Source organism: Garra rufa, unplaced genomic scaffold (genome assembly GCF_049309525.1).
Source record: "Garra rufa unplaced genomic scaffold, GarRuf1.0 hap1_unplaced_002, whole genome shotgun sequence".
Lineage (NCBI taxonomy): Eukaryota > Metazoa > Chordata > Actinopteri > Cypriniformes > Cyprinidae > Garra > Garra rufa.
In genome coordinates this window covers 13,034,662-13,052,161 of record NW_027394277.1, presented here as the reverse complement: position 1 = coordinate 13,052,161, position 17,500 = coordinate 13,034,662, and the positions used below count along the sequence as shown (strand labels likewise).

Here is a 17,500-nt window from a genome sequence, read left to right as displayed (position 1 = left end):
TTAATAAATGGATGGTTGGCCTGTCATGTGACTAGACACATGACAGGAAGCAGGAAGTACAACTGTATAAGAGAGCAGCATGACAAACAAAGGACAGTCACCAAACTGTTGGATTGAGGAGTTGCTAATTTTAGAGCTCACCTTTCCATTCACCACCTGCAAACTTTGGATTACACTTTCTGTGGATTGTATATACACTGGTGGACACTCACATTGGACTTATCAACACACTGGGGTTCTTGGACTGTTTTTAGGGTATGGACAAATGAACTGTATACTTTTAACAGAGTTTACCTGTTTTTAGGGTATGGACAAATGAACTGTATTCTTTTAACAGAGTTTACCTAGTTTTATCGTGTTGTTTTAAAGTCTTTTATGTGAACCTTGTAAATACACCAAATCTATTTAAACCAATTTTCTTTTATGTCTCATTCTTTTAACCACTAGTCATCTCTCACAGTTAAATCTGACCCCATTTTAGTCTTGTAACTCGGCTGATAAGGCTGATTGTTACACTTTTATGGGAGACCGCCTGGGAATACCAGGTGCTGTAAGCTTTTGCCTTTTCTTCACTATTTATATAATATGCTGGCTTTTAGAAAGACGTGTTTTACCGCTCTATTTATTACAATCATTTACATGTATTATAGAGTTTTAAGTGTTTTACATGTTTTTTAGGCCATTTTATTACTCTTAACATTTTAAGTGTATGTGTCTTTAGTAAATGGATGGTTGGCCTGTCATGTGACTAGACACATGACAGGAAGCAGGAAGTACAACTGTATAAGAGAGCAGCATGACAAACAAAGGACAGTCACCAAACTGTTGGATTGAGGAGTTGCTAATTTTAGAGCTCACCTTTCCATTCACCACCTGCAAACTTTGGATTACACTTTCTGTGGATTGTATATACACTGGTGGACACTCACATTGAACTTATCAACACACTGGGGTTCTTGGACTGTTTTTAGGGTATGGACAAATGAACTGTATTCTTTTAACAGAGTTTACCTGTTTTTAGGGTATGGACAAATGAACTGTATTCTTTTAACAGAGTTTACCTAGTTTTATCGTGTTGTTTTAAAGTCTTTTATGTGAACCTTGTAAATACACCAAATCTATTTAAACCAATTTTCTTTTATGTCTCATTCTTTTAACCACTAGTCATCTCTCACAGTTAAATCTGACCCCATTTTAGTCTTGTAACTCGGCTGATAAGGCCGATTGTTACACTTTTATGGGAGACCGTCTGGGAATACCAGGTGCTGTAAGCTTTTGCCTTTTCTTCACTATTTATATAATATGCTGGCTTTTACGGAGGCTGATCTTTAAATAGCCCACTTTTTGGAGCAGCCCTCGCTTATGGCCATACCGCGCTGAGAGCGCCCGATCTCGTCTGATCTCGGAAGCTAAGCAGCGTCGGGCCTGGTTAGTACTTGGATGGGAGACCGCCTGGGAATACCAGTTGCTGTAAGCTTTTGCCTTTTCTTCACTATTTATATAATATGCTGGCTTTTACGGAGGCTGATCTTTAAATAGCCCACTTTTTGGAGCAGCCCTCGCTTATGGCCATACCCCCACCTGAGGCGCTAGAGAGCAACAGGAAGTGGTTGGCAGCAGTTGGGAGAGGAAGGCTCTCCTCCATTTTGTGTTTAATTTTTGTTTGTTTTGTGAGTTGTAATACGTTAAGTTAGTTTTTTGTGTTTTTTGTCAACTTTTAAACCACCTAACAGCAGCATTCTTGCTGTCTGGAGGGTGGTTAGTTCCTTTTTTTTTTTTTTTTTTAATGGATGGATTAATTTCTATGAATATGGATTTGGCACGAGAGAAAAGGCAGCAAACAGAAAATGGACTGGATAAAAGACTACGAGAAAAGGATTACCCTAAAAAGGAGCAGAAACGGATTTACGCTAAAGAAGCAACCGTAGTGATTGATCTGACTGAAGTGCAGGATGGGAAAGCAGAGGACATTATTCAAGCACTGACAGACAAGATGGACGTGACGACTATACTTGCGGTAAGACCAAAAATGATGAGAGAATATGAAATAACATTGGAGAAAGAAGAAGATATTGAGAAACTAGCAGATGGATTGATGATAAAAGGAAAGACATGTGAAATTAAAAAGTTGAATAATAAAGAATTTGTTGTCTCTTTCATGCATCTGCCCGCTTACCTGGAGGACGACGTGGTTCTACAAAAGCTGGAGGGATGGGGGGTAACTCCCATCTCCCAGATCAAACGGAGATTTTATCCGGGCACCCGCATCGAGGATGGAACGAGATTTGTGAGAGTGCGATTCCCAAAAGAGGTGGCTTCTCTGCCCTATAGCACGAGAATGGAGACAGAAGAGGGGCCTCAGTATTTCAGGGTGATACACAGCCAGCAGGTGAGAACCTGTAGGCTGTGTATGAGCCCTGAACACCTGATGAAGGACTGCCCAGACTTCAAATGTTTCAAGTGCGAGGAGAGGGGCCACTTCGCACGGGACTGTAATGCAGTGAGGTGCCCGGACTGCAGGCTCGTACTAAATAAGTGCGAGTGCTGGTTCGGAGACCAGCAGGAGGATGACCAGGAGAGCGGGCAGATGCATGAGGGAGACAATGAAGAGGAGCCACGCGAGGACACGGGAGGAACACAAAGAGAGGGTATTGCAGGCACGGACATTGACGATGAAAGCGAAAGGACTGGAGTAATGCAGGACAACGACGAAACAGAGACACTGATGGAGACGACGGAGGATTTGCAAACAGAATTGGAAGAGTCAGAGGAGCAGGTCAACGAGGAAGGGAGAGTGGACAGAGACAGCGAAAACATTGATGATGGTGGCACCATGGGAATATCAAATAAAAGAAGAAGAAGAACTAAGGTAACACCAAATCTAGAGAAAGCCAAAAGGAAAGTTTTAAAACAAACATGTGAGGAGAAACAGGACAGTGGAGATACTGGAAAGGAAGGGGAGGCCATGAGCTGACAAAATGGGGACTTTATGGCTTTTAGTTTATTTTATGGTGTTGAAAATTGTGACTTTTAATGCTAGAGGACTAATGAATGGTTTTAAATTTGAAAAGATGAAGGAACTGTGTAAAAATGAGGATGTGATTTTATTGCAAGAGACAAACTGGAAAGAGAATCGTATGGAGGATTTTAAAAAAAGATGGGAAGGGGAATTACTCTTTAATAACGGAGAAGGAAAAATTGGAGGAGGAATGGCGATTTTAATAAGAAAAGACAGAGGTATCAAGACAAAGCATTTGTATAGTGATAAAAAAGGAAAATGTATGGTTGTAGAAATGGTGATGGAGGAAGAAAATGTTATTTTAGGGAACGTGCATGCTCCGAATGAAGAAAAAGAAAAGAAAATGTATTTTAATGTTTTAGCCGATGTAATTGAAAAATGGGGGAAGGTGGTGATTGCAGGGGATTTTAACACAGTTTTTAGCAAAATGGATATGGCAAACGGGATGGTTTTTAAAACGGATGGGGGCAGAAAAGAACTAAAGTCGTTGATGGAAGAGAAAAATATGATTGATGTGTGGAGGGAAAGAAACGAGAAAAAGAAGGAATTTTCAAGAAGACAGTTGGTGGGGAATTTTATGTGCCAAACCAGAATAGATTATTTCTTAAGTACTAGAAATCTGGAATGTTTTATTGACAGAATAGTTTATAAAGACACAACCTTAAGCGATCACAAAATGGTTTTAATGGTGATGGATTTTAAAAGAGAAACGAAGGGACCTGGAGTGTGGATCTTAAACACTGATGTTTTAAAAAATGAAAGTTTTAAAAAAGAGATTGAAAATATATTAGATGAGAGGAAAAAAGATCTGATGTATATGGAAGACAAAAGGCAATGGTGGGAAAACGTAAAGTATCAGATAAAGAAATATTCAATAAACTACTGTAATTTGTTACAAAAGGTTAAAAGAACTAAGGAGAAAGAAGTAAGGAGAACATTAAAAGAGGAGTTAAATAAAAATGAAGTAAATGTACAAAAAGTAATTCAATTTGAAAATACATTGGGAAAAATAGAAGAGGAGAAATGCAAAGGGGCGATGTTAAGAAGCAAAGCAAAATACATGGTGGAAGGAGAAAAATGTAACAGATTCTTTTTTAATCTTGAGAAAAGCAGGGGGAAAGCGGAAATAATTAAAGAACTTAAAAGTAAGGATGGGAAAGTGGTGTCAGATACAGAGAGGATTTTAAAAGAAGTGAAAACATATTATGAGGAATTGTTTAAGTCAGAGGGAGGAGATGAGGAAAAACGGAAGATTTTATTACAACAAATAGCAAGGAAAGTTGGTGAGGAGGATAAAAAGGATTGTGAAAGCGAAATAACAACAGAAGAAATTAAACAAGCCATAAATCAATTAAGAGTGAAGAAAAGCCCTGGAATAGATGGTATTGGAAGCGAGTTTTACAAAGTTTTTAAAGAAAAGGTAGTTGGGATTTTAAATGAAATTTATGAAGAAGTGTTCAAAAAAGAAAGAGTAAACCCAAAAATGGGGCTAGGATTAATGAAAATAATATACAAGAAAAAGGGAGACAAAAATGAACTGAAGAATTTTAGACCCATTACAATGTTAAACACTGATTTAAAAATTTTAGCAAAGGTCTTAGCGAATAGGTTAAAAAAAGTCATGCCAAATATAATAGAAACCAACCAAGCATATGGAGTAAAGGGGAGGGATATAGCAGACATTACAAGCAGCATAAGAGATATAGTGGGTTATATAAAAGAAAAAGAAAGGAGCGCATACATTATAAGTATGGACTTTGAAAAGGCGTTCGACAGAGTCGAACATGGGTTTTTATTTGCGATTTTAAAAGAATTTGGTTTTGGAGATAATTTTATAAAATGGATCTCAATTTTATACAGGGATATTTTAACAAAAGTAAAATGCAATGGATTTTTAACTCAACCTTTTAAAGTTTCAAGATCTATAAGACAAGGGTGTCCATTGTCAGCACAGTTGTACTCTTTGGTGGCAGAACCTTTAGGGCTTTTAATAAACAGAGAAAAAAGAATAAATGGAATAAAAATGGAAGAGGGAAAAGAGTTAACAAAAATATTTCAATACGCTGATGACACGACAGTTGTGGTTGAAAATATAGAAAGTGTTAAAAGAGTGATAGAGAAAACAACATTTTATTGTGAGGGTTCAGGTGCAAAAATAAATGAAGAAAAAACTGTATATATGAAGTTTGGAAGGGCCGAGATTTTAACGGGGCTTTTTAGGTTTAAGGAGGTTCAAGAAATGAAGATTTTAGGGGCAATATTAGCAAGGAATGAAAAGGAGGCAATTGACAATATGTGGGAAGAGACGGTAGGAGGGATGGAAAGAAGACTTATTTTTTGGAGAAACAGATCTTTAAGTTTGAAAGGGAAAATTTTAATTGTAAATATGTTAATGTTATCCAAAATGTGGTACAATTTACATGTCATGCCATTGCCAGATTGGGTTTTGAAGAGAATAAAGAAAAGTGTTTTAGAATTTCTATGGGACAAAAAGCCTCCAAGAATTGCATATCTTACATTGATAGGGAAACCAGAAGAGGGAGGAATGGGGTTGGTCGACGTAGAGCAAAAAATGAAAAGCATGAGGGTAAAAGTGGTAAGGAAATATTTGGATGACACGAACAATGCAGAGTGGAAGAAAATAATGAGCTTCTATTTAAACAAATGTGGGAATTTTAATTTAGGGGAAGACATTTTATGGATGAAGCTGAAGAATTGGATGATGGAGGGGATCCCACAGTTTTATAAAGAGGTTTTAAATGCTTGGAGGCTTTTTTTAACAGAGGTGGATTTTAATCCAGAGGGGAGGGAAAGGATTTTAAATCAACCTCTGTTTTTAAATGGAAAAGTAAAGATACAAGAGCATGACCTCTATTTTAAGAAATGGTTGCAAGTGGGGATTGTGAAGGTAAGGGATGTTTTATGGGAATATAAAGAGGGATTTTTACCACTTCAAGTGATTATAGATGCGATGGAGGAGGGGAAGGAGGATTTTAATGTAATGTTTTTAAAAAGACAATACGAAGAGGTAAAAAAAGCAATCCCTGGAGAATGGCTGGATGATCTTAACAAGAGGGAAGAAAAGGAGAACAAAATGAATGTGTTTTTAAAATGTAAAGACAAGTTGGTGAATTTTAATTTGGGTACTGTTAAAATGTTTTATGGTTTTTTTATGAAAAGAATTTTTAAAAAACCTGTTGCCAATCAATTCTGGATAAGGCATTTTAACGAAATTGAAGAAAAAGATATCTGGAAGCATATGGCATGGAAATGGTTGGATGTAGATCTAGAATGTTTTGATTATTTTATTAGACAAAATGTGATTTTTACGGAAATGAGATTGTGTGCTATGCAGAAAGAAACAAATGCTCAATGCAAAGTTTGTAAAACAGAAGATGAGGGAATTTTACATTTGTTTTTATTCTGTAAGGAGTTGATCCCATTTTTTAACGAATTTAAGAAACTAATCAAAGATTTAAGAGGTAACGAAGAGGATTTTAATTGGAGTAGAATGTTTATGTTGGGAATAGCAGAGAATAAACCAAACAAGAAACTCATTAATTTGTTTTTAATTGTGGCAAAAAAAGCTATATGGAAAAGAAGGAATATAGCGAAAAACAGAGATTTTGTTTTAAACCTTTGGTTTCTTTTTAAATGGATGGCAGAAGATCATGTCAAAATGCTGTACAGTTATTTTAAATCAGAAAATATTATGGGAGATTTTTATGAAATTTTTACAAAAGATGTCATATGTATTTTAAAAAATATGCACTTTTACATGCCAGGGGAAGATGAACTTTTGTTGGTTTAGCTTTTAGGCTTTTATTTGTTGTTATGATTGGGTTAAAAAGATGCTTGTGTCATGTAATATTTACGAATGTTTCCCCAGCAACAATGCTAAATACTCGGAAATTGGTGATAACGGTTTTGTTGTGTATTGGGTTCTTCTTCAGTAGTAATGAAAATGTATTATTGATTTGTGTATTCAATGTGTATTCAAATATATAATGATTTTTGTACAATAAAAAAAAAAAAAAAAGAAAAAAAAAAAGAGCGCCCGATCTCGTCTGATCTCGGAAGCTAAGCAGCGTCGGGCCTGCTTAGTACTTGGATGGGAGACCGCCTGGGAATACCAGGTGCTGTAAGCTTTTGCCTTTTCTTCACTATTTATATAATATGCTGGCTTTTACGGAGGCTGATCTTTAAATAGCCCACTTTTTGGAGCAGCCCTCGCTTACGGCCATACCGCGCTGAGAGCGCCCGATCTCGTCTGATCTCGGAAGCTAAGCAGCGTCGGGCCTGCTTAATACTTGGATGGGAGACCGCCTGGGAATACCAGGTGCTGTAAGCTTTTGCCTTTTCTTCACTATTTATATAATATGCTGGCTTTTAGAAAGACGTGTTTTACCGCTCTATTTATTACAATCATTTAAATGTATTATAGAGTTTTAAGTGTTTTACATGTTTTTTAGGCCATTTTATTACTCTTAACATTTTAAGTGAGTGTGTGTCTTTAAAAAATGGATGGTTGGCCTGCCATGTGACTAGACACATGACAGGAAGCAGGAAGTACAAATGTATAAGAGAGCAGCATGACAAACAAAGGACAGTCACCAAACTGTTGGATTGAGGAGTTGCTAATTTTAGAGCTCACCTTTCCATTCACCACCTGCAAACTTTGGATTACACTTTCTGTGGATTGTATATACACCGGTGGACACTCACATTGGACTTATCAACACACTGGGATTCTTGGACTGTTTTTAGGGTATGGACAAATGAACTGTATTCTTTTAACAGCGTTTACCTCGTTTTATCGTGTTGTTTTAAAGTCTTTTATGTGAACCTTGTAAATAAACCAAATCTATTTAAACCAATCTTCTTTTATGTCTCATTCTTTTAACCACTAGTCATCTCTCACAGTTAAATCTGACCCCATTTTAGTCTTGTAACTCGGCTGATAAGGCCGATTGTTACACTTGGATGGGAGACCGCCTGGGAATACCAGGTGCTGTAAGCTTTTGCCTTTTCTTCACTATTTATATAATATGCTGGCTTTTACGGAGGCTGATCTTTAAATAGCCCACTTTTTGGAGCAGCCCTCGCTTACGGCCATACCGCGCTGAGAGCGCCCGATCTCGTCTGATCTCGGAAGCTAAGCAGCGTCGGGCCTGCTTAGTACATGGATGGGAGACCGCCTGGGAATACCAGGTGCTGTAAGCTTTTGCCTTTTCTTCACTATTTATATAATATGCTGGCTTTTAGAAAGACGTGTTTTACCGCTCTATTTATTACAATCATTTAAATGTATTATAGAGTTTTAAGTGTTTTACATGTTTTTTAGGCCATTTTATTACTCTTAACATTTTAAGTGAGTGTGTGTCTTTAAAAAATGGATGGTTGGCCTGCCATGTGACTAGACACATGACAGGAAGCAGGAAGTACAACTGTATAAGAGAGCAGCATGACAAACAAAGGACAGTCACCAAACTGTTGGATTGAGGAGTTGCTAATTTTAGAGCTCACCTTTCCATTCACCACCTGCAAACTTTGGATTACACTTTCTGTGGATTGTATATACACCGGTGGACACTCACATTGGACTTATCAACACACTGGGATTCTTGGACTGTTTTTAGGGTATGGACAAATGAACTGTATTCTTTTAACAGCGTTTACCTCGTTTTATCGTGTTGTTTTAAAGTCTTTTATGTGAACCTTGTAAATAAACCAAATCTATTTAAACCAATCTTCTTTTATGTCTCATTCTTTTAACCACTAGTCATCTCTCACAGTTAAATCTGACCCCATTTTAGTCTTGTAACTCGGCTGATAAGGCCGATTGTTACACTTGGATGGGAGACCGCCTGGGAATACCAGGTGCTGTAAGCTTTTGCCTTTTCTTCACTATTTATATAATATGCTGGCTTTTACGGAGGCTGATCTTTAAATAGCCCACTTTTTGAAGCAGCCCTCGCTTACGGCCATACCGCGCTGAGAGCGCCCGATCTCGTCTGATCTCGGAAGCTAAGCAGCGTCGGGCCTGCTTAGTACTTGGATGGGAGACCGCCTGGGAATACCAGGTGCTGTAAGCTTTTGCCTTTTCTTCACTATTTATATAATATGCTGGCTTTTAGAAAGACGTGTTTTACCGCTCTATTTATTACAATCATTTAAATGTATTATAGAGTTTTAAGTGTTTTACATGTTTTTTAGGCCATTTTATTACTCTTAACATTTTAAGTGAGTGTGTGTCTTTAAAAAATGGATGGTTGGCCTGCCATGTGACTAGACACATGACAGGAAGCAGGAAGTACAACTGTATAAGAGAGCAGCATGACAAACAAAGGACAGTCACCAAACTGTTGGATTGAGGAGTTGCTAATTTTAGAGCTCACCTTTCCATTCACCACCTGCAAACTTTGGATTACACTTTCTGTGGATTGTATATACACCGGTGGACACTCACATTGGACTTATCAACACACTGGGATTCTTGGACTGTTTTTAGGGTATGGACAAATGAACTGTATTCTTTTAACAGCGTTTACCTCGTTTTATCGTGTTGTTTTAAAGTCTTTTATGTGAACCTTGTAAATAAACCAAATCTATTTAAACCAATCTTCTTTTATGTCTCATTCTTTTAACCACTAGTCATCTCTCACAGTTAAATCTGACCCCATTTTAGTCTTGTAACTCGGCTGATAAGGCCGATTGTTACACTTGGATGGGAGACCGCCTGGGAATACCAGGTGCTGTAAGCTTTTGCCTTTTCTTCACTATTTATATAATATGCTGGCTTTTACGGAGGCTGATCTTTAAATAGCCCACTTTTTGGAGCAGCCCTCGCTTACGGCCATACCGCGCTGAGAGCGCCCGATCTCGTCTGATCTCGGAAGCTAAGCAGCGTCGGGCCTGCTTAGTACTTGGATGGGAGACCGCCTGGGAATACCAGGTGCTGTAAGCTTTTGCCTTTTCTTCACTATTTATATAATATGCTGGCTTTTACGGAGGCTGATCTTTAAATAGCCCACTTTTTGGAGCAGCCCTCGCTTACGGCCATACCGCGCTGAGAGCGCCCGATCTCGTCTGATCTCGGAAGCTAAGCAGCGTCGGGCCTGCTTAGTACTTGGATGGGAGACCGCCTGGGAATACCAGGTGCTGTAAGCTTTTGCCTTTTCTTCACTATTTATATAATATGCTGGCTTTTAGAAAGACGTGTTTTACCGCTCTATTTATTACAATCATTTAAATGTATTATAGAGTTTTAAGTGTTTTACATGTTTTTTAGGCCATTTTATTACTCTTAACATTTTAAGTGAGTGTGTGTCTTTAAAAAATGGATGGTTGGCCTGCCATGTGACTAGACACATGACAGGAAGCAGGAAGTACAACTGTATAAGAGAGCAGCATGACAAACAAAGGACAGTCACCAAACTGTTGGATTGAGGAGTTGCTAATTTTAGAGCTCACCTTTCCATTCACCACCTGCAAACTTTGGATTACACTTTCTGTGGATTGTATATACACCGGTGGACACTCACATTGGACTTATCAACACACTGGGATTCTTGGACTGTTTTTAGGGTATGGACAAATGAACTGTATTCTTTTAACAGCGTTTACCTCGTTTTATCGTGTTGTTTTAAAGTCTTTTATGTGAACCTTGTAAATAAACCAAATCTATTTAAACCAATCTTCTTTTATGTCTCATTCTTTTAACCACTAGTCATCTCTCACAGTTAAATCTGACCCCATTTTAGTCTTGTAACTCGGCTGATAAGGCCGATTGTTACACTTGGATGGGAGACCGCCTGGGAATACCAGGTGCTGTAAGCTTTTGCCTTTTCTTCACTATTTATATAATATGCTGGCTTTTACGGAGGCTGATCTTTAAATAGCCCACTTTTTGGAGCAGCCCTCGCTTACGGCCATACCGCGCTGAGAGCGCCCGATCTCGTCTGATCTCGGAAGCTAAGCAGCGTCGGGCCTCCTTAGTACTTGGATGGGAGACCGCCTGGGAATACCAGGTGCTGTAAGCTTTTGCCTTTTCTTCACTATTTATATAATATGCTGGCTTTTACGGAGGCTGATCTTTAAATAGCCCACTTTTTGGAGCAGCACTCGCTTACGGCCATACCGCGCTGAGAGCGCCCGATCTCGTCTGATCTCGGAAGCTAAGCAGCGTCGGGCCTGCTTAGTACTTGGATGGGAGACCGCCTGGGAATACCAGGTGCTGTAAGCTTTTGCCTTTTCTTCACTATTTATATAATATGCTGGCTTTTAGAAAGACGTGTTTTACCGCTCTATTTATTACAATCATTTAAATGTATTATAGAGTTTTAAGTGTTTTACATGTTTTTTAGGCCATTTTATTACTCTTAACATTTTAAGTGAGTGTGTGTCTTTAAAAAATGGATGGTTGGCCTGCCATGTGACTAGACACATGACAGGAAGCAGGAAGTACAACTGTATAAGAGAGCAGCATGACAAACAAAGGACAGTCACCAAACTGTTGGATTGAGGAGTTGCTAATTTTAGAGCTCACCTTTCCATTCACCACCTGCAAACTTTGGATTACACTTTCTGTGGATTGTATATACACCGGTGGACACTCACATTGGACTTATCAACACACTGGGATTCTTGGACTGTTTTTAGGGTATGGACAAATGAACTGTATTCTTTTAACAGCGTTTACCTCGTTTTATCGTGTTGTTTTAAAGTCTTTTATGTGAACCTTGTAAATAAACCAAATCTATTTAAACCAATCTTCTTTTATGTCTCATTCTTTTAACCACTAGTCATCTCTCACAGTTAAATCTGACCCCATTTTAGTCTTGTAACTCGGCTGATAAGGCCGATTGTTACACTTGGATGGGAGACCGCCTGGGAATACCAGGTGCTGTAAGCTTTTGCCTTTTCTTCACTATTTATATAATATGCTGGCTTTTACGGAGGCTGATCTTTAAATAGCCCACTTTTTGGAGCAGCCCTCGCTTACGGCCATACCGCGCTGAGAGCGCCCGATCTCGTCTGATCTCGGAAGCTAAGCAGCGTCGGGCCTGCTTAGTACTTGGATGGGAGACCGCCTGGGAATACCAGGTGCTGTAAGCTTTTGCCTTTTCTTCACTATTTATATAATATGCTGGCTTTTACGGAGGCTGATCTTTAAATAGCCCACTTTTTGGAGCAGCCCTCGCTTACGGCCATACCGCGCTGAGAGCGCCCGATCTCGTCTGATCTCGGAAGCTAAGCAGCGTCGGGCCTGCTTAGTACTTGGATGGGAGACCGCCTGGGAATACCAGGTGCTGTAAGCTTTTGCCTTTTCTTCACTATTTATATAATATGCTGGCTTTTAGAAAGACGTGTTTTACCGCTCTATTTATTACAATCATTTAAATGTATTATAGAGTTTTAAGTGTTTTACATGTTTTTTAGGCCATTTTATTACTCTTAACATTTTAAGTGAGTGTGTGTCTTTAAAAAATGGATGGTTGGCCTGCCATGTGACTAGACACATGACAGGAAGCAGGAAGTACAACTGTATAAGAGAGCAGCATGACAAACAAAGGACAGTCACCAAACTGTTGGATTGAGGAGTTGCTAATTTTAGAGCTCACCTTTCCATTCACCACCTGCAAACTTTGGATTACACTTTCTGTGGATTGTATATACACCGGTGGACACTCACATTGGACTTATCAACACACTGGGATTCTTGGACTGTTTTTAGGGTATGGACAAATGAACTGTATTCTTTTAACAGCGTTTACCTCGTTTTATCGTGTTGTTTTAAAGTCTTTTATGTGAACCTTGTAAATAAACCAAATCTATTTAAACCAATCTTCTTTTATGTCTCATTCTTTTAACCACTAGTCATCTCTCACAGTTAAATCTGACCCCATTTTAGTCTTGTAACTCGGCTGATAAGGCCGATTGTTACACTTGGATGGGAGACCGCCTGGGAATACCAGGTGCTGTAAGCTTTTGCCTTTTCTTCACTATTTATATAATATGCTGGCTTTTACGGAGGCTGATCTTTAAATAGCCCACTTTTTGGAGCAGCCCTCGCTTACGGCCATACCGCGCTGAGAGCGCCCGATCTCGTCTGATCTCGGAAGCTAAGCAGCGTCGGGCCTGCTTAGTACATGGATGGGAGACCGCCTGGGAATACCAGGTGCTGTAAGCTTTTGCCTTTTCTTCACTATTTATATAATATGCTGGCTTTTAGAAAGACGTGTTTTACCGCTCTATTTATTACAATCATTTAAATGTATTATAGAGTTTTAAGTGTTTTACATGTTTTTTAGGCCATTTTATTACTCTTAACATTTTAAGTGAGTGTGTGTCTTTAAAAAATGGATGGTTGGCCTGCCATGTGACTAGACACATGACAGGAAGCAGGAAGTACAACTGTATAAGAGAGCAGCATGACAAACAAAGGACAGTCACCAAACTGTTGGATTGAGGAGTTGCTAATTTTAGAGCTCACCTTTCCATTCACCACCTGCAAACTTTGGATTACACTTTCTGTGGATTGTATATACACCGGTGGACACTCACATTGGACTTATCAACACACTGGGATTCTTGGACTGTTTTTAGGGTATGGACAAATGAACTGTATTCTTTTAACAGCGTTTACCTCGTTTTATCGTGTTGTTTTAAAGTCTTTTATGTGAACCTTGTAAATAAACCAAATCTATTTAAACCAATCTTCTTTTATGTCTCATTCTTTTAACCACTAGTCATCTCTCACAGTTAAATCTGACCCCATTTTAGTCTTGTAACTCGGCTGATAAGGCCGATTGTTACACTTGGATGGGAGACCGCCTGGGAATACCAGGTGCTGTAAGCTTTTGCCTTTTCTTCACTATTTATATAATATGCTGGCTTTTACGGAGGCTGATCTTTAAATAGCCCACTTTTTGAAGCAGCCCTCGCTTACGGCCATACCGCGCTGAGAGCGCCCGATCTCGTCTGATCTCGGAAGCTAAGCAGCGTCGGGCCTGCTTAGTACTTGGATGGGAGACCGCCTGGGAATACCAGGTGCTGTAAGCTTTTGCCTTTTCTTCACTATTTATATAATATGCTGGCTTTTAGAAAGACGTGTTTTACCGCTCTATTTATTACAATCATTTAAATGTATTATAGAGTTTTAAGTGTTTTACATGTTTTTTAGGCCATTTTATTACTCTTAACATTTTAAGTGAGTGTGTGTCTTTAAAAAATGGATGGTTGGCCTGCCATGTGACTAGACACATGACAGGAAGCAGGAAGTACAACTGTATAAGAGAGCAGCATGACAAACAAAGGACAGTCACCAAACTGTTGGATTGAGGAGTTGCTAATTTTAGAGCTCACCTTTCCATTCACCACCTGCAAACTTTGGATTACACTTTCTGTGGATTGTATATACACCGGTGGACACTCACATTGGACTTATCAACACACTGGGATTCTTGGACTGTTTTTAGGGTATGGACAAATGAACTGTATTCTTTTAACAGCGTTTACCTCGTTTTATCGTGTTGTTTTAAAGTCTTTTATGTGAACCTTGTAAATAAACCAAATCTATTTAAACCAATCTTCTTTTATGTCTCATTCTTTTAACCACTAGTCATCTCTCACAGTTAAATCTGACCCCATTTTAGTCTTGTAACTCGGCTGATAAGGCCGATTGTTACACTTGGATGGGAGACCGCCTGGGAATACCAGGTGCTGTAAGCTTTTGCCTTTTCTTCACTATTTATATAATATGCTGGCTTTTACGGAGGCTGATCTTTAAATAGCCCACTTTTTGGAGCAGCCCTCGCTTACGGCCATACCGCGCTGAGAGCGCCCGATCTCGTCTGATCTCGGAAGCTAAGCAGCGTCGGGCCTGCTTAGTACTTGGATGGGAGACCGCCTGGGAATACCAGGTGCTGTAAGCTTTTGCCTTTTCTTCACTATTTATATAATATGCTGGCTTTTACGGAGGCTGATCTTTAAATAGCCCACTTTTTGGAGCAGCCCTCGCTTACGGCCATACCGCGCTGAGAGCGCCCGATCTCGTCTGATCTCGGAAGCTAAGCAGCGTCGGGCCTGCTTAGTACTTGGATGGGAGACCGCCTGGGAATACCAGGTGCTGTAAGCTTTTGCCTTTTCTTCACTATTTATATAATATGCTGGCTTTTAGAAAGACGTGTTTTACCGCTCTATTTATTACAATCATTTAAATGTATTATAGAGTTTTAAGTGTTTTACATGTTTTTTAGGCCATTTTATTACTCTTAACATTTTAAGTGAGTGTGTGTCTTTAAAAAATGGATGGTTGGCCTGCCATGTGACTAGACACATGACAGGAAGCAGGAAGTACAACTGTATAAGAGAGCAGCATGACAAACAAAGGACAGTCACCAAACTGTTGGATTGAGGAGTTGCTAATTTTAGAGCTCACCTTTCCATTCACCACCTGCAAACTTTGGATTACACTTTCTGTGGATTGTATATACACCGGTGGACACTCACATTGGACTTATCAACACACTGGGATTCTTGGACTGTTTTTAGGGTATGGACAAATGAACTGTATTCTTTTAACAGCGTTTACCTCGTTTTATCGTGTTGTTTTAAAGTCTTTTATGTGAACCTTGTAAATAAACCAAATCTATTTAAACCAATCTTCTTTTATGTCTCATTCTTTTAACCACTAGTCATCTCTCACAGTTAAATCTGACCCCATTTTAGTCTTGTAACTCGGCTGATAAGGCCGATTGTTACACTTGGATGGGAGACCGCCTGGGAATACCAGGTGCTGTAAGCTTTTGCCTTTTCTTCACTATTTATATAATATGCTGGCTTTTACGGAGGCTGATCTTTAAATAGCCCACTTTTTGGAGCAGCCCTCGCTTACGGCCATACCGCGCTGAGAGCGCCCGATCTCGTCTGATCTCGGAAGCTAAGCAGCGTCGGGCCTCCTTAGTACTTGGATGGGAGACCGCCTGGGAATACCAGGTGCTGTAAGCTTTTGCCTTTTCTTCACTATTTATATAATATGCTGGCTTTTACGGAGGCTGATCTTTAAATAGCCCACTTTTTGGAGCAGCACTCGCTTACGGCCATACCGCGCTGAGAGCGCCCGATCTCGTCTGATCTCGGAAGCTAAGCAGCGTCGGGCCTGCTTAGTACTTGGATGGGAGACCGCCTGGGAATACCAGGTGCTGTAAGCTTTTGCCTTTTCTTCACTATTTATATAATATGCTGGCTTTTAGAAAGACGTGTTTTACCGCTCTATTTATTACAATCATTTAAATGTATTATAGAGTTTTAAGTGTTTTACATGTTTTTTAGGCCATTTTATTACTCTTAACATTTTAAGTGAGTGTGTGTCTTTAAAAAATGGATGGTTGGCCTGCCATGTGACTAGACACATGACAGGAAGCAGGAAGTACAACTGTATAAGAGAGCAGCATGACAAACAAAGGACAGTCACCAAACTGTTGGATTGAGGAGTTGCTAATTTTAGAGCTCACCTTTCCATTCACCACCTGCAAACTTTGGATTACACTTTCTGTGGATTGTATATACACCGGTGGACACTCACATTGGACTTATCAACACACTGGGATTCTTGGACTGTTTTTAGGGTATGGACAAATGAACTGTATTCTTTTAACAGCGTTTACCTCGTTTTATCGTGTTGTTTTAAAGTCTTTTATGTGAACCTTGTAAATAAACCAAATCTATTTAAACCAATCTTCTTTTATGTCTCATTCTTTTAACCACTAGTCATCTCTCACAGTTAAATCTGACCCCATTTTAGTCTTGTAACTCGGCTGATAAGGCCGATTGTTACACTTGGATGGGAGACCGCCTGGGAATACCAGGTGCTGTAAGCTTTTGCCTTTTCTTCACTATTTATATAATATGCTGGCTTTTACGGAGGCTGATCTTTAAATAGCCCACTTTTTGGAGCAGCCCTCGCTTACGGCCATACCGCGCTGAGAGCGCCCGATCTCGTCTGATCTCGGAAGCTAAGCAGCGTCGGGCCTGCTTAGTACTTGGATGGGAGACCGCCTGGGAATACCAGGTGCTGTAAGCTTTTGCCTTTTCTTCACTATTTATATAATATGCTGGCTTTTACGGAGGCTGATCTTTAAATAGCCCACTTTTTGGAGCAGCCCTCGCTTACGGCCATACCGCGCTGAGAGCGCCCGATCTCGTCTGATCTCGGAAGCTAAGCAGCGTCGGGCCTGCTTAGTACTTGGATGGGAGACCGCCTGGGAATACCAGGTGCTGTAAGCTTTTGCCTTTTCTTCACTATTTATATAATATGCTGGCTTTTAGAAAGACGTGTTTTACCGCTCTATTTATTACAATCATTTAAATGTATTATAGAGTTTTAAGTGTTTTACATGTTTTTTAGGCCATTTTATTACTCTTAACATTTTAAGTGAGTGTGTGTCTTTAAAAAATGGATGGTTGGCCTGCCATGTG

The 17,500-nt window shown here is 39.4% G+C and overlaps 18 non-coding genes across 18 annotated transcripts; all 18 read left to right on the top strand.

Annotated features, from left to right (window-relative positions):
- The first annotated feature begins 1,358 nt into the window (after positions 1-1,358).
- Positions 1,359-1,477, top strand: LOC141307219 (5S ribosomal RNA). The gene has a single exon (XR_012346173.1). It is a non-coding gene; the product is annotated as a 5S ribosomal RNA (ribosomal RNA).
- Positions 1,478-7,251: 5,774 nt separating this feature from the next.
- On the top strand, positions 7,252-7,370 carry LOC141307363 (5S ribosomal RNA). The gene has a single exon (XR_012346316.1). It is a non-coding gene; the product is annotated as a 5S ribosomal RNA (ribosomal RNA).
- A 753-nt stretch (positions 7,371-8,123) lies between these two features.
- On the top strand, positions 8,124-8,242 carry LOC141307243 (5S ribosomal RNA). Its single transcript, XR_012346197.1, has one exon. It is a non-coding gene; the product is annotated as a 5S ribosomal RNA (ribosomal RNA).
- A 753-nt stretch (positions 8,243-8,995) lies between these two features.
- On the top strand, positions 8,996-9,114 carry LOC141306470 (5S ribosomal RNA). The gene has a single exon (XR_012345428.1). It is a non-coding gene; the product is annotated as a 5S ribosomal RNA (ribosomal RNA).
- A 753-nt stretch (positions 9,115-9,867) lies between these two features.
- On the top strand, positions 9,868-9,986 carry LOC141306469 (5S ribosomal RNA). Its single transcript, XR_012345427.1, has one exon. It is a non-coding gene; the product is annotated as a 5S ribosomal RNA (ribosomal RNA).
- Positions 9,987-10,070: 84 nt separating this feature from the next.
- Positions 10,071-10,189, top strand: LOC141306468 (5S ribosomal RNA). Its single transcript, XR_012345426.1, has one exon. It is a non-coding gene; the product is annotated as a 5S ribosomal RNA (ribosomal RNA).
- Positions 10,190-10,942: 753 nt separating this feature from the next.
- On the top strand, positions 10,943-11,061 carry LOC141307549 (5S ribosomal RNA). Its single transcript, XR_012346502.1, has one exon. It is a non-coding gene; the product is annotated as a 5S ribosomal RNA (ribosomal RNA).
- An 84-nt stretch (positions 11,062-11,145) lies between these two features.
- On the top strand, positions 11,146-11,264 carry LOC141306467 (5S ribosomal RNA). The gene has a single exon (XR_012345425.1). It is a non-coding gene; the product is annotated as a 5S ribosomal RNA (ribosomal RNA).
- A 753-nt stretch (positions 11,265-12,017) lies between these two features.
- LOC141306464 (5S ribosomal RNA) lies at positions 12,018-12,136 on the top strand. Its single transcript, XR_012345424.1, has one exon. It is a non-coding gene; the product is annotated as a 5S ribosomal RNA (ribosomal RNA).
- Positions 12,137-12,220: 84 nt separating this feature from the next.
- On the top strand, positions 12,221-12,339 carry LOC141306463 (5S ribosomal RNA). Its single transcript, XR_012345423.1, has one exon. It is a non-coding gene; the product is annotated as a 5S ribosomal RNA (ribosomal RNA).
- Positions 12,340-13,092: 753 nt separating this feature from the next.
- LOC141307242 (5S ribosomal RNA) lies at positions 13,093-13,211 on the top strand. Its single transcript, XR_012346196.1, has one exon. It is a non-coding gene; the product is annotated as a 5S ribosomal RNA (ribosomal RNA).
- Positions 13,212-13,964: 753 nt separating this feature from the next.
- LOC141306462 (5S ribosomal RNA) lies at positions 13,965-14,083 on the top strand. The gene has a single exon (XR_012345422.1). It is a non-coding gene; the product is annotated as a 5S ribosomal RNA (ribosomal RNA).
- Positions 14,084-14,836: 753 nt separating this feature from the next.
- Positions 14,837-14,955, top strand: LOC141306461 (5S ribosomal RNA). Its single transcript, XR_012345421.1, has one exon. It is a non-coding gene; the product is annotated as a 5S ribosomal RNA (ribosomal RNA).
- An 84-nt stretch (positions 14,956-15,039) lies between these two features.
- LOC141306460 (5S ribosomal RNA) lies at positions 15,040-15,158 on the top strand. The gene has a single exon (XR_012345420.1). It is a non-coding gene; the product is annotated as a 5S ribosomal RNA (ribosomal RNA).
- A 753-nt stretch (positions 15,159-15,911) lies between these two features.
- On the top strand, positions 15,912-16,030 carry LOC141307548 (5S ribosomal RNA). Its single transcript, XR_012346501.1, has one exon. It is a non-coding gene; the product is annotated as a 5S ribosomal RNA (ribosomal RNA).
- Positions 16,031-16,114: 84 nt separating this feature from the next.
- LOC141306458 (5S ribosomal RNA) lies at positions 16,115-16,233 on the top strand. The gene has a single exon (XR_012345417.1). It is a non-coding gene; the product is annotated as a 5S ribosomal RNA (ribosomal RNA).
- Positions 16,234-16,986: 753 nt separating this feature from the next.
- Positions 16,987-17,105, top strand: LOC141306457 (5S ribosomal RNA). Its single transcript, XR_012345416.1, has one exon. It is a non-coding gene; the product is annotated as a 5S ribosomal RNA (ribosomal RNA).
- Positions 17,106-17,189: 84 nt separating this feature from the next.
- Positions 17,190-17,308, top strand: LOC141306456 (5S ribosomal RNA). The gene has a single exon (XR_012345415.1). It is a non-coding gene; the product is annotated as a 5S ribosomal RNA (ribosomal RNA).
- Positions 17,309-17,500: the final 192 nt, after the last annotated feature.